This window comes from Etheostoma spectabile, unplaced genomic scaffold, assembly GCF_008692095.1.
Source record: "Etheostoma spectabile isolate EspeVRDwgs_2016 unplaced genomic scaffold, UIUC_Espe_1.0 scaffold00005615, whole genome shotgun sequence".
Classification (NCBI taxonomy): Eukaryota; Metazoa; Chordata; class Actinopteri; order Perciformes; family Percidae; genus Etheostoma; species Etheostoma spectabile.
Window position 1 is genome coordinate 78,737 of NW_022603279.1, and position 13,131 is coordinate 91,867.

General features: G+C 41.2%; 6 non-coding genes across 6 annotated transcripts; 3 read left to right on the forward strand and 3 right to left on the reverse strand.

The window, feature by feature from the left end:
• Nucleotides 1–2,014: 2,014 nt before the first annotated feature.
• Nucleotides 2,015–2,230, forward strand: LOC116677669 (small nucleolar RNA U3). The gene has a single exon (XR_004329039.1). It is a non-coding gene; the product is annotated as a small nucleolar RNA U3 (small nucleolar RNA).
• A 1,059-nt stretch (nt 2,231–3,289) lies between these two features.
• trnaq-cug (transfer RNA glutamine (anticodon CUG)) lies at nt 3,290–3,361 on the reverse strand. Its single transcript has one exon. It is a non-coding gene; the product is annotated as a tRNA-Gln (tRNA).
• A 404-nt stretch (nt 3,362–3,765) lies between these two features.
• Nucleotides 3,766–3,848, reverse strand: trnal-cag (transfer RNA leucine (anticodon CAG)). The gene has a single exon. It is a non-coding gene; the product is annotated as a tRNA-Leu (tRNA).
• Nucleotides 3,849–8,111: 4,263 nt separating this feature from the next.
• On the reverse strand, nt 8,112–8,184 carry trnar-ccu (transfer RNA arginine (anticodon CCU)). Its single transcript has one exon. It is a non-coding gene; the product is annotated as a tRNA-Arg (tRNA).
• A 495-nt stretch (nt 8,185–8,679) lies between these two features.
• On the forward strand, nt 8,680–8,751 carry trnac-gca (transfer RNA cysteine (anticodon GCA)). The gene has a single exon. It is a non-coding gene; the product is annotated as a tRNA-Cys (tRNA).
• An 844-nt stretch (nt 8,752–9,595) lies between these two features.
• trnac-gca (transfer RNA cysteine (anticodon GCA)) lies at nt 9,596–9,667 on the forward strand. Its single transcript has one exon. It is a non-coding gene; the product is annotated as a tRNA-Cys (tRNA).
• Nucleotides 9,668–13,131: the final 3,464 nt, after the last annotated feature.

The following is a 13,131-nucleotide window of genomic DNA, read 5'->3' on the forward strand; positions in this document are numbered from 1 at the left end:
AGCATGTTGGATGTATTTCCACTCACGTACCAACAACGCCGACCCACAGTCCTCGTTTTATCCACCACTTTCTCACCTGTACTACTGGAACTGACTGGGAAACCAAAGTTTCCCCGTGGGTCGCCACCACTCGCCGTAGGAGAGGCTGCTCTTCCTTAGTGCTGCTGGCTCGGACTCATATGAAGGGAAATATGGGGCAAAAGGTGAGAGCTTGCAGAACAAAAAAATCTGAACTGAATCTGAATGTGAAGTCACAGAAAAAGCACTCACAAATGTGTAGATTGATGTTTCCAGAACAGAATGACAGCTGCAAGCGTGTAGTGCAACATTTACTTGTGTACTGTTTTTTATTTTGGTTCATTTTCCATCACAACCACAACTCAGTGATGACAACCTCTCAAACTAATTTGTACCTGTGGACTGAGTCTGTGGAGCTCTGAGACAACACGACGGGGGGGGGATCAGGGTTCTATCACCAAATGAGGGACAACTCTGTCTGGCTTATTGATGTAGTATGGAAGCTACCGTTAGCTAACTAGCCAACGGCCGGGCCAACTCACAATCGGACTGAAAATTGTTCTTGAAAAAAATGCTAATAAACAGTAAAAAAAACTTTAAATAACACTAATATATGTCTTGTCCTGCCTATGCACCACCTGTCTGTACTTTGCATATCATATTACACTTTTCTGGTTAGACACAAACTGCATTTCATTGTCTTTGTACTTGTACTCTGCACAATGACAATAAAGTTGAATCTAATAAAAAAAAAAGATGGATGTCTTTGCACAAGAGCAGTACACACAAGTATGCACCGTTTGGGACGTCATTTTCTCTAACTCCAGTAACTGTGTGTGCTCAGCAACTTCCTATTATTTAACCCTCTGAGACCTAAGGTCATTTTTATAGCTCATTGTCCGTCTGCTTCTATTTTCTATAAAAGCTTGTAAAACCTCAACCCTGGTGTCTCCAGTCAAGAGATCAACATCATTTCTTTCAGAACAAACTGGGTTATTAGGATATTTGTGCTGCACTGAGGTCACTTGAATTTTAAAAATGGCTGTAGGACCTTAAAGGGAACGTGAATCTTCCAATTATGTATTGATATCACACACAGAGCAGTACGAGCTGAGCCAGTCTCCTCTAAAACACTTCTCATATGTCCTAGGAGTCACACTGGGAAGAAATAAACATTAGAACATATACAACTATGCATTTATTTTTAGCTTAATTTACCCAACAGAACAGCTTTGGAGTCATTGGAATGAGTTGAATGGTGGTCGTCTCGCTCCCCCCTAGCGCCTGTGAGCTGAAACCCCCCCCCCTTGCGACTTTCAGTTAGCGTGTCGCCGACTCAGCGTCAGGAAGTGTAGCGTGATATCAGGTCTTGCTAACAAGATAGCGATGGATTTCTTTTGGTGTTTTTCACAGTATCGTCATGACTGAGCCGGTAAAAGGGAAACAGAAACTTAAGAAAGCATTGTTGGAGGAACAGAGAAAGAGGAAACTGCAGACTGACCGAGGGAGGAGTCAGACACAAGGAAACAGAGGAGCTGCCTAATATTTATTCAGAAGCTGGAGGTGGAGCTCGATAGACAAAACCTGCAAGCTAACAGCCAAGAAATGGCCAGAACTGCATTGCTCCCCTTTACTTGAAGTGTTTTCCTCTTCACTGAGGTGTGGAGGTTGGAACAGTAGCTGAAGTCTAAATGCAGCAGGTTCAACCATCCTTTGGTCTGGGAACGAAGAGCTTGGTCGTTGTTAAGAACCAGTATTCATGCAAAGAAAGAACTGGAGCATTTATTGGAGAGAATAAGTAGGCTGACATTGACGTATTGAGACAACAGTGACTGAAAATCTAATTCAATCTACATATCGGTCTTAAAGATCTAAATAGTTTTTCTCACCTCAGAGTCATCTGGAGCACGTAACGATTAGCTTCTGTCCCTCTGAACCCTGAGTGACAATCACTCTGCAGTGAATCAGATGCAGTTTCCCCCCCCCCAGTCTAACCAAGACTATACTTCCAGGGATCATTTCTAGAGTTTCTGACTTGAGGAATGTGTTTCTAAAGTGTTTGGTCTCGCTGACCACAATGATGAGTTGTGATATTCCTTTCTGAGCGTGAAGCTGACAGAGAGTAATGATTCACTTCATATGCTCTCTGTCATTGATGATTGTTCTTTGTTTCTTTATGGAGCACTGAGGAAGGGAATATGATCAGAGTGGTGATAGTAGTAAATATGTGAAAAACTAACATCAGTGAAGGTAATAAAACATGCTAAGCTTTCTGATTAACTGAAGTTATAGTCAGTCTTGAAGTATGTTTAGTCCATGGTGGACATGGTTACTTGAAAGGGTTAACACCTACTTTGTAATGCCTTATGTCCCGTGTAAAAACGTAAACCGAGTTAAGCCATAATTCATTTTTATTTCTACCTTTGCTTTTCCTACTTTGACATGTCAAAAAGGTGCGTTGTTTGAAAGTCCATCTCTACACATCCATGTTCCACTCCCACAGGTGTTTCCACTTGACTAATCAGACTGTGTGGCCTTCACAGGCTAAGCTTGATTGACATGTATTAAAGGGGTGGAACGGTACACTGAAGTCTCGGTGGATGGGATGGCATGTTGGACTGAAAAGAAATACATTGGTGGAGACAGATGACTTCCAGTACCTATGAGATAACACAATATTGTTTGTGAAGGCACATCTGTAGTTTGGTATACTGTAATGATTTATCAGTTTTCTACTATTCTTGAAGAATGCCTCTCGTTGTCATCAGGATTTGAACCTATGCGGGGAAGACCCCAATGGATTTCTAGTCCATCGCCTTAACCACTCGGCCACGACAACCTGAAACTTAATGCTATACCTATTTGCACAAATGTCCATAAACTTTCTAATTGGTTAGTAGTAGTTACCAGACACGGGCAAATTGCAAATTGTAGTGGACTGCCTGTGTCTGTGGATCCTCGTGGAGCTTGATTGATTGATATGCTTACTTATTTGTACCATAACAGAAATTTAATATTTTATCAAATCTGGGTTGGGCGAGTAACTTTTCTGGTTACTGCTTGACAAATAAAGCAAGCAAACACACAACAAAAGCGACTGCGATAGCTGGGAATCAAACCCAGGTCAACTGTTTAGAAGGCAGCTATGCTCACCACTATACCACCATCACTGGACAATGCAGTGTATGTTCTTAAACCTGTAAGCTCACTTTAAACTAGATGTGGACAGTTGATAGGTTGATTTTTTTCACCTGTGCTGTGGATTAAAAACAGGTTCCACTGAGATTTGAACTCAGATCACTGGATTCAGAGTCCAGAGTGCTAACCATTACACCATGGAACCTTTAAAAGTGTTTCAAGGGTTTGCTAGGCAGTTTCTTTCCTAATATCCACATGCGTGATGTTAAGGCACACATCAATCACAACGAAGATGAAAAAGCAACAATTACTGGCCAACTTAAGTCATTTAGTTAGCTAAGCATTCAGAGGATGTGGGAAAAAGCAAGTCAAGAACAGGTTTTAAAGGACTTGCCACAGACAGTGAATACAGCAGTAGATATGTCTACTGTGTACAAACACATGGTAACTTTACATGTGTTGACCATAAAGATGCTCACAAAACGCTGTACTTGCAATTGCGTTTCTTGCGCACATTCATGTCCTCTTAAATACAAAGAACTGCTAAGTTCTCTATTCCCAATATCATTGGGAATATCATGTCATATCAGGTCTCAGAAAAAGAATAGTTGTCAGAAGTGGGATTTGAACCCACGCCTCCAGTGGAGACTGCGACCTGAACGCAGCACCTTGGACCGCTCGGCCATCCTGACTGATACAACAAATGCTTCGTAGGACCCATCTCAAAAATTATAATATAGTAAATCAAACATGTCATGATATAGTAGGTTCTCAGTCATCCATGTCATAGTTAACAAGGGAAGGTTTCTCAACTGTCAGCCCAAATATCTGGGCGTTCATGGAGACATGGAAGAAAGTCCCCAGGGTGGCAATGTGCTTGACAATGGCAATACATTGCACGGGATGTGAAGGCAATGTGCAATACAGGCCAAATCCTCTGGTGGGAATCAAGATCCACCAATGTTTCTGTCCACAATGTCCACCTGAATCACACAGAAAGGGTTGGACACAGTGACCACTCCCCCATCCATATCTGTCAGTTGAAAGCTGTGGAGAAAGGGGGGTTCCAAAGCTAAACGACGTAGAGTAGAAAATCAACAAATAATTGTGATAATTAATCGTGATCTCCATATTGATCAATCATTTTGGTCATAATCACGCAGCCCAAAGAGATCTAATGTTTTATCAAACCAGGTTGGTCAAGTAACCTTTCTGCTGACTTCTTGTAAAATAAAGCAAGTAACATCACTCAAAGAAAGCTACTGCGATGGCTGGGAATCAAACCCAGGTTAACTGCTTGGAAGGCAGCTATGCTCACCACTATACCACCATCACTGGGCAATACAATGTTCACTTCAAATCTTGTAATACATCTGGGCATTGAGACTGGAAATGCGCTCTATCATTGAGCTACAGGCCCTGATGATTCAGAAATTTCCTCCAGGGGGTCCTGTGTTATCACATTTCCAATAATGGGAAGTGTGTGTGTATGAGCTAGCTCCGTTTGATAGCTCAGTTGGTAGAGCAGAGGACTGTAGAGGCGTAAAGCTGAAATCCTTAGGTCGCTGTTTCAAATCCTGCTCGAAGGAACAGTCTTTTCCAGAGTTTCCCTTTAGGGATCAATAAAGTATTTGTGATTCTGATGTAGAGATGGACAGACGACCCAAAAGCATAATACTTCTTGCCGAGACATAACAAGAAACAAAAAAAAGATGTGAGTTAAAAAACCTTTTTTCAGGACACCCAAATTTTGTCGCTCAATAGGGCAGGCATCCAGGGCCAAATGTTTTACCATTTCATCCACTACAGGCCCCTAAGGAAACGTGTGACTGTGAACTCTTGTTACCCATAGGAAAACTCTGCTACAGCTACGATGACTGTTTATCTGTGTGGATTTTAAAATCTATCTGTCAACCCCGTCTTGCCCGTATTGGATGGAATGATGTCAATTTGCACTTTTTATCTGTTATACATAACCTGGATGCAACAAAGAACCCTTTTCTCCTGTTTTGTACACAACCCAAAGTTTTACAAAACAAAAGATAACTTTCACCGAATCCCTCAGTTAAATCACAGTCAGTAACTTTACATGTGTTGACAATAAAGATGCTCACAAAACGCTGTACTTGTAATTTAGTTTCTCATGCACATTCATCTCCTCTTAAATACAAAAAACTGGTAAGTTCTTTATTCCCAATGTCATGTCTCAGACATTAGTTCCAAATGAAAAAAATTGTTGTCAGCAGTGGGATTTGAACCCACGCCTCCAGTGGAGATTGCAACCTGAACGCAGCGCCTTGGACCGCTCGGCCATCCTGACTGATCTTACAGATGTTCAGTAGGACCTGTCTCAAAAAAATATAATATAGTGAATTAAACATGTCATGATATAGTAGGTTCTCAGTCATCCATGTCATAGTTAACAAGGGAAGGTTTCTCAACTGTCAGCCCAAATATCTGGGCGTTCATAGAGACATGGAAGAACGTCACCAGGGTGGCAATGTGCTTTACAATGGCTATACATTGCACGCGATATGAAGGGAATGTGCAATACAGGCCAAATCCTCTGTTGGGAATCAAGATCCACCGATGTTTCAGTCCACAATGTCCACCTGAATCCAGAAATGTCCCTGCCAGATGGGAAATAGACTGACAATTGGGTCAACATTGTGCAAATGTCTTCAAAATGTCCAACTGAGTCCACAAATATACCTGCCAGATGGGAAATAAACTGATAACTGTCTTCATCGTCTAAACGTGTCAAATATTGTCGTATAATGCAGACCTTGAGTCCAGATGTGTCCGTTTTGGTTCCTGATCCATGCTATTACCCCAAAGGTTCACAACTAGGCCGAGGGCAACAGGACTTGGTAAAAGGTCCTCCACAGAAGTTTTGTATCTCATTCAAGAGACTTCTTTAGTTGTTTTGTTTACACAGAAAGGGTTGGACACAGTGCCCAGTGAACAAGGACATTAAACCTGTAAGCTTACTTTAAACTAGATGTGGAAAGTTGAAAGGTTGATCTTTTCCACCTATACTGTGGCTTAAAAACAAGTTCCACTGAGATTTGAACTTAGATCGCTGGATTCAGAGTCCAGAGTGCTAACCATTACACCATGGAACCTTTAAATATTTTTCATGGGTTTGCTAGGCAGTTTCTTTCATAATATCCACATGTGTGATATTGAATGCACAACAATCACAACGAAGATGAAAAAGCAACAATTACTGGCTATTAAACCATTAAAGGACATTAGACTTGTCCGCTTTTTTTTAAACTAGATGTGGAAATTTGAAAGGTTGATTTTGTTCACCTATACTGTGGCTTAAAACCAGGTTTCACCGAGATTTGAACTCAGAGCCCCGAGTGCTAACCATTACACCATGGAAACTTTAAAAGGTGTTGCAAGTCTCAATAATTATAATCTAGTAAATTAAACACGTCATGGTATGGTAGGGTCTCTAGTTAACAAGAGAAGGTTGATTTTTTTCAGTGGTGGAATTTGAACCGCATCAAGCGTTGGTGGTTCAGTGGTAGAATTCTTGCGTCCCACACGGGACACCCGGGTCTGATTCCCCGCCAATGCAGGTTTGCTTTACTACAATTCGGAATTAGCCTCTGCACAAAAGGGGCATGTTTGTGTGAAGGCAAAAAGATCACTTCTGGTAATATTAGCCTCTAGATTTCAGTCATGCATGTTTGCTTCATTTTGGTTGTTGGTGCACTAGGCAGCCCAAGAGACTGTGATCCGTGTTTGATGGAAAATGGATAAAATTACCTTTTTGCTGACACTTGTGAAAACATAATGGGGCCATGCAACGCAAACTGCATCAAGCATTGGTGGTTCAGCGGTAGAATTCTTGCGTCCCATGCGGGAGACCCGGGTCCAATTCCTGGCTAATGCAGCTTTCCTTTACTAATATTCGGAATTATCCTTGCACGAAACGGGCGTATTTGTGTGGAAAGCAAACACCTCATTTCTGGTTTCTTCTAGATTTCAGTCATGAAAATCAGGGCTAAGACCAAGGAGGGGGGGATATCCCTTGAAAGCTTCCTGTAAACAAGGGCTATTGTACTGCAAGCAACAATGGCTGCCGCATCGACCAGAGAGACTCATAAATGTAAATATTTTCATCTTAAATAATTGATTTAAAAATTACTACAGTCTTGTTTTGTGGTCTATACAGTCGTGTGCAAATGCCGTATGTAGGAAAGTATACACAGGAATAGATAGCAAGGACCTTTATTTTGAAACGCATGACAAGCCACGTGTTTTACATAGTAGAAGAAGAACTATGCCGGAGGAAACATGGTATCCAAGTTGGATTTTTTATTGATTTTCCCACGACAGCATTGGCTGCAAGTTTAGTATTTATTTCTGTCGGTACTACTTGCAGTATTCCTGTAGCTGTAAATTTAGTAAACCTTTCAATCATTAATCATTGAATTCACATTGTTTGTCACGTTTCTCTGCTAGCAATGCTATCTCGATGTTTATGCTAGCGCTATGTGTGTGAATTTACGTGACGCTATTAGCTTTACTTTGAAGTTTATGCTAGCGCTATGTGTGTGAATGGGTAGTTAGCACATTGTTCATCAGTTGTATAGTTAAAGATAGCTTAGTATGCTATAGCTATTTGCAGTAGAAGAGACTAAGCTTCCGTCTTTTTCTTTCTGTTTAGTTTTCACTCGTCAATTTCACCTGCCTGAAGATAATAAAAGGAGCAAGACGCTTGTTGTCCTGGTTCGTGAATTTGAGTTTGGCTTGATGTCAAACTGTGTCAACGTACTGGAAGTGCATGACACATAGGGAGAACAGTATAGTCATAATCTCTTGATGCATCACCCTCTCAAAGGTTCACCGGCAAAAAAGATTAGCAGAGGATGGTTTTGATCCATCGACCTCTGGGTTATGGGCACAGCATGCTTCCACTGCACCACTCTGCTGAAAATCACCCCAGATGGGACTTGAACCCACAATCCCTGGCTTAGGAGGCCAGTGCCTTATCCATTAAGCCTCTGAGGTTTTACGTTACCCAAATTCACCAGTTCAGTAGAAATACGTATGTCGGAACACGATCCGTCTTGCCTGGCGGATTAGCTGTTAGCCTCCATCGGAAAGCTAACAATGTTAGTTTAGCTAACAGCTAATTCGGCTAGGCAATAAAGCTGGTGTCCTGAAAAGTTGGATTTTTCTTTTTTATTAAATTAAGCAATTAAGATCAATTTCCAAAAGATGAGTTCAGGAAACTTGTTAAATGTATTGAAAAATCTTTCATAGCAATTGTAAAAAACTGTAATAGTATAGCTTACACACGCAGATGCAGTGCTAACTGTGTTAATAATTTTGGAAATTTGTTAAAAGTATTAAAAAAACTGTCATAGCAATTGTAAAAAACTGTAACTCCCTTTCATACAGTAGATGAGATTTGGATACTTTCTCAGACTGTGAAGGTAACCACATGGTGGAGGCCCAGACATTGTTTTGCTGCACCATAAGCTTATTCAACATGGATTATGTGGAGGTATAGCTCAGGGGTAGAGCATTTGACTGCAGATCAAGAGGTCCCCAGTTCAAATCTGGGTGCCCCCTCCAATGATGTGTGTAGGCTATCATCTCTGTGATTCTTGTTGATACTTGAAAATGCATGCATGTAACTAATGTTGCTTCTTTCCAGAAGCCCTTGTGCTTTCTCCCCTCTCAGACTTCCTTGGATTGTGGAGGAACCTGAGTAGTGGATGCAGCTGCTGCCGTGGTCCTGCTGGACGCCCTGTTACGCCCTGCACTATTACTGCTACTTATATTATTAATAGTTCTATTACCTTTACTGCTGCCATAATTACCACCGGCCATCTTTTCATTCCATTCTCTCTCTCTCTCACCCTCTCTCTCACCCTCTCCCCCAACTGGTTGTGTCAGATGACTGCCCTCCATGAGCCAGTTTTAGTCTGAGGTTTCTGCCTATTAAAAATAATTTTTTCCTAATATATGTAACAACAAATGCATGCTCTTTTGGGAATTGTTGGGTTTCTGTCATTTACACAGTGTGGTCTAGATCTTCACTATATGTAAACTGTCCTGAGATAACTTCTGTTAAGATTTCACTGTATAAATTTCTGGTATGGAGTTTGTGTAGTTGAGCAAAATTGAACTAGGGCAGAAGCATGGTCCACATAATTACACGTACGTAGACACTTTGAGCAATGCAGGATCCTTGTGTGGACCACATTTCTGTGCTTAGTGTTCACATCTATTGTAATTAACATAAATTCAGCTGGGCCTTTATAGAAGATTACACTGTTTTCTTTATTTTAACTCCCTTCCATACAGTAGATAAGATTTGGATACTTTCTCAGACTGTGAAGGTCAGCCATTGTTTTGCTGCACCATAATCATATTCAACATAGATTATAGATAGATAGAAGATGGAGTGTGTGGGGGTATAGCTCAGTGGTAGAGCATTTGACTGCAGATCAAGAGGTCCCCAGTTCAAATCTGGGTGCCCCCTGAAAGGATGTGTGTAGGCTATCATCTGATAGTAGTTGTCCATACTTGAAAAAAGCTTGCATGTAACTAATGTGGCTTCTTTCCAGAAGCCCTTGTGCTTTCTCCCCTCTCAGACTTCCTTGGATTGTGGTGGCATTTTTTAATAAAAGACTATACTGAGTGTTTATGATATACTGTAAGGAATTAAGAAAATACTGTAAGGGAGACACCAACCTGGAATGAATGTTCAGATGGCAATGAAATGATTCCAGAGACGTGGACCCTCTGGCACAACGATACTTGTTCAGGACAACACCCCCCTTCTTGATGGGACCCGTCTCTGTATAAAGCTGCACACCAGGCAGGTCCTGGATGCACTTGACGTGTTGTTGCTGCACACGCCAGATTGCTCCATGCACACCTGGTCCTGCAGTGGCAACCCCATGAGGTCCCTCCCGTTTGCCACTCCTAGCTCCTGCAGCAGCCGCTCAATGAGGCTGATGGTGGCCTCCTTTGGTCTGGCCACTCCCCAAACCTTGTCTGCAGCTTGCTGGACCCCTCACTGACGCAGAAGCCACAGTCCACATACAGTAGCAGTGTGGGTGCAATGGCTGACTGATGATAGAAGCTGGATGTGCATTGTCTTGTTCTTAAATGTCAATTGGATTCTGACTTTGAATTCAAATATTTGGCATCCAAGAAAATGTTGGAACTGATGATGCATCAGTCATTTTTTTGGTGGTTTCTTGGTCACAGCAACAAGCTTGATCATTGACATACAGATACCCACCACGTATCACAAAACTGTTGGGTGGGGCCTTATGTATTTGCTTGTATTACATCAAATGACCTGTATACCAATGACTGCAAAGATTAATATGTACATGGTTTGCAGAACTGTACTTTCTAATAGAGGTAAGGCACAAAAGAGTGATGAAGAAGCCAAAAGAGAAAATATGGAAAGGAGTGCGGGATCTGTTATTGTTTTTAGGAAGCAGATTTACAGCTATACACTTTGCAAATCAGTGGCTCACCCTGGCCGCCATCAAAGATGCCATTTGAACCTCCAGAAACTTGCTGGTAAGAAAGCACATGCAGAACGCAACCCAAAGTTTTACAAAACAAAATATAACTTTCCCCAAATCCCTCAGTTGAATCACAGTCAATATTTGTCTCACAAACCATCTCAATGTCCAATTTAAATAATTTATCCAACAGAATTGAAACTTTAACTTACCCCCGCTGTTTGAAATTGCTTCCTTGTCGTTTGGATTTCCGAGTGGAATCAGCGAGCCCTCCTTGGTGGGAAAATGCAAAGACATAACAAATTCAGTTGTTTCCTACAAGGAGAAGACACTGAGGAAAGATAGAGAAGTCATATACTCTGAGAGGCATTGGAAATCTTATCATGAATAATTAATATGAAAATCATTGGTTAAATGTAAATTTCCATTACAAGTTACTATTTGAAAAGATGAAAAGAATTGTTATTGAGATGGAGGCAGATGAAGTGTTTATGACCCATCAATGATGACAAAAGGATACATCCGCTGTCGGGGGTCTGATTTAAAGGAAATGCTACTTTTAAAAAGATTTGGGGTTTAGCGTTAAACTATTGAAGAAGAATTTGACAGATCTAAATCAAGTTCAGGTCTTACTCTTTCAAATATTGCACCTGAATTTGTCAAGTCCTGACCATTCCTTGACCGGGAATTGAACCCGGGCCGCGGCAGTGAGAGCATCCAATCCTAGCCACTAGACCATCAGGCAGTTGCATCTATCAAATTTATCTTTGTAGATGGGAGTTTACTTTTCACTTACTGGAATGACTCATGTATTTTTAGGCGAGGAATGGCGCCTGGCTAGAGCTTCAGAAGGCAGGACATGACAGATTACACATCTGTCACATAGTCAGTTTGTATTCTTAAATACCAAGTCTCTTGCTGTTCCTTGACTAGTTGGCCACCCCTGCTCTGCATCGCTCCAGGTAAGTAGAAAACAATCTGCAATTATGCACCTTTGCATTGCACTAAAATGTCAAAATTTGGACCTGAATCCAACAATAACATTACTTGACAATCACATACATTGGTTTTCAGGTAAAAAATGTTGGTCAGGGTTAGTTACTGCCTACAATATAGCTGTAATAAGTTTTGCTTAATCATTATAAAACATTGACAAACCAACCAACAGAATGGGGAACATAACGTTAGCATTAACCGGAGGTAAAGTTAGCCAAAATGCGTCAACTGCTAGCTAATAAGCTAGCTGCAACCATCCTTAAACTTCCAGAATATGGGTTACATTGTATTTCAAGCAATGGTCTGACAGTAAAGTAAAAAAGATGTCCTGAACAGCGCATGTAGAACGAGTTGTGTTAGCTTTACCGAACGTCGTAATTAGAGCTAGCTTATCCTCACCACGGGGAAAATGTGAGGTTGGAGCGAGACTAAGGGCGTTTCTCAATATGTGTTCTTCTATGGACTTGTGTCCTTGTGTTCTTGTGAAACGTCATGTTTGGTGGCCAAAGTACTGACCCAATACACAAGTTAGCAATTCGCCAAGAACAGTTAAAATCCCCGGATGTGATCTCGACACGCCCATTTTACCAAGGATACATCGGATGGTGACTTGTGTGAACTTGGCCGGGCAGGTATCCCAGCATTCAATTCGGGTGTAAAGCGCTTATGGTTTCCGGTACCCAGATACTACAGAAGTGGTAAGTTTTTCACAAATTAGGCTACTTAATATTAAATCCATAAATTCATTTTTTAGACGTTTTAAGGCGAGAAGTCAGCTGTGTAGATTTACAATATAGGCAGTTTAACGTAAATGTATGGTGAATTAAAAAAGCCTTCGGAGTTTGAAAGCTCCGCAAACCCTCTCGAGCCGGTCAATCAGTCAGCTCACAGACCCCTCTGGCCCCTCATTTAGACAGACCACCTCAGCAGCAACGATGGCAGAAGAAAGCCAGGTCCACAATTGTAAGATATTTAAACAATTTTTACCGCTGTTATTCTGCCGTTACAGTCTGCGTTTTGTTCTGTGTATGGTTGGAATTGTTTTTGTTTTTATCAAGGGACAACTGAGGAAACAAGAGCGTTGATTGAATGGCGCAGTGCCAATGACCGCCTGTTTACTGGCAAGAGGAATTCAAGTAAAAGTGGATGGGAGTGAGTCTGCATAATAATAATAATAATAATAATATTAAAAACGCCATTTATGGCACTCAACGTCACCTCCCTTACAAAAATGCATGCAAGAATTTCAGATTGTAAAAATCCATCACATCCTGCATAATTATGAATATTCCTGCAGAAGTTCTGCAGGACTTGGGCTTACATCAGATAAGATCAGTACTAAAGCGAACAATAACCACAAAAGCACCAGGCATTTTTGATGTAGTTGTGTTATGACAATGCATGTCGGTCGTGCAGGTATTTAAGTGACAGGTAGAAATGTACGTTATTTTTTTGGGATACTCAG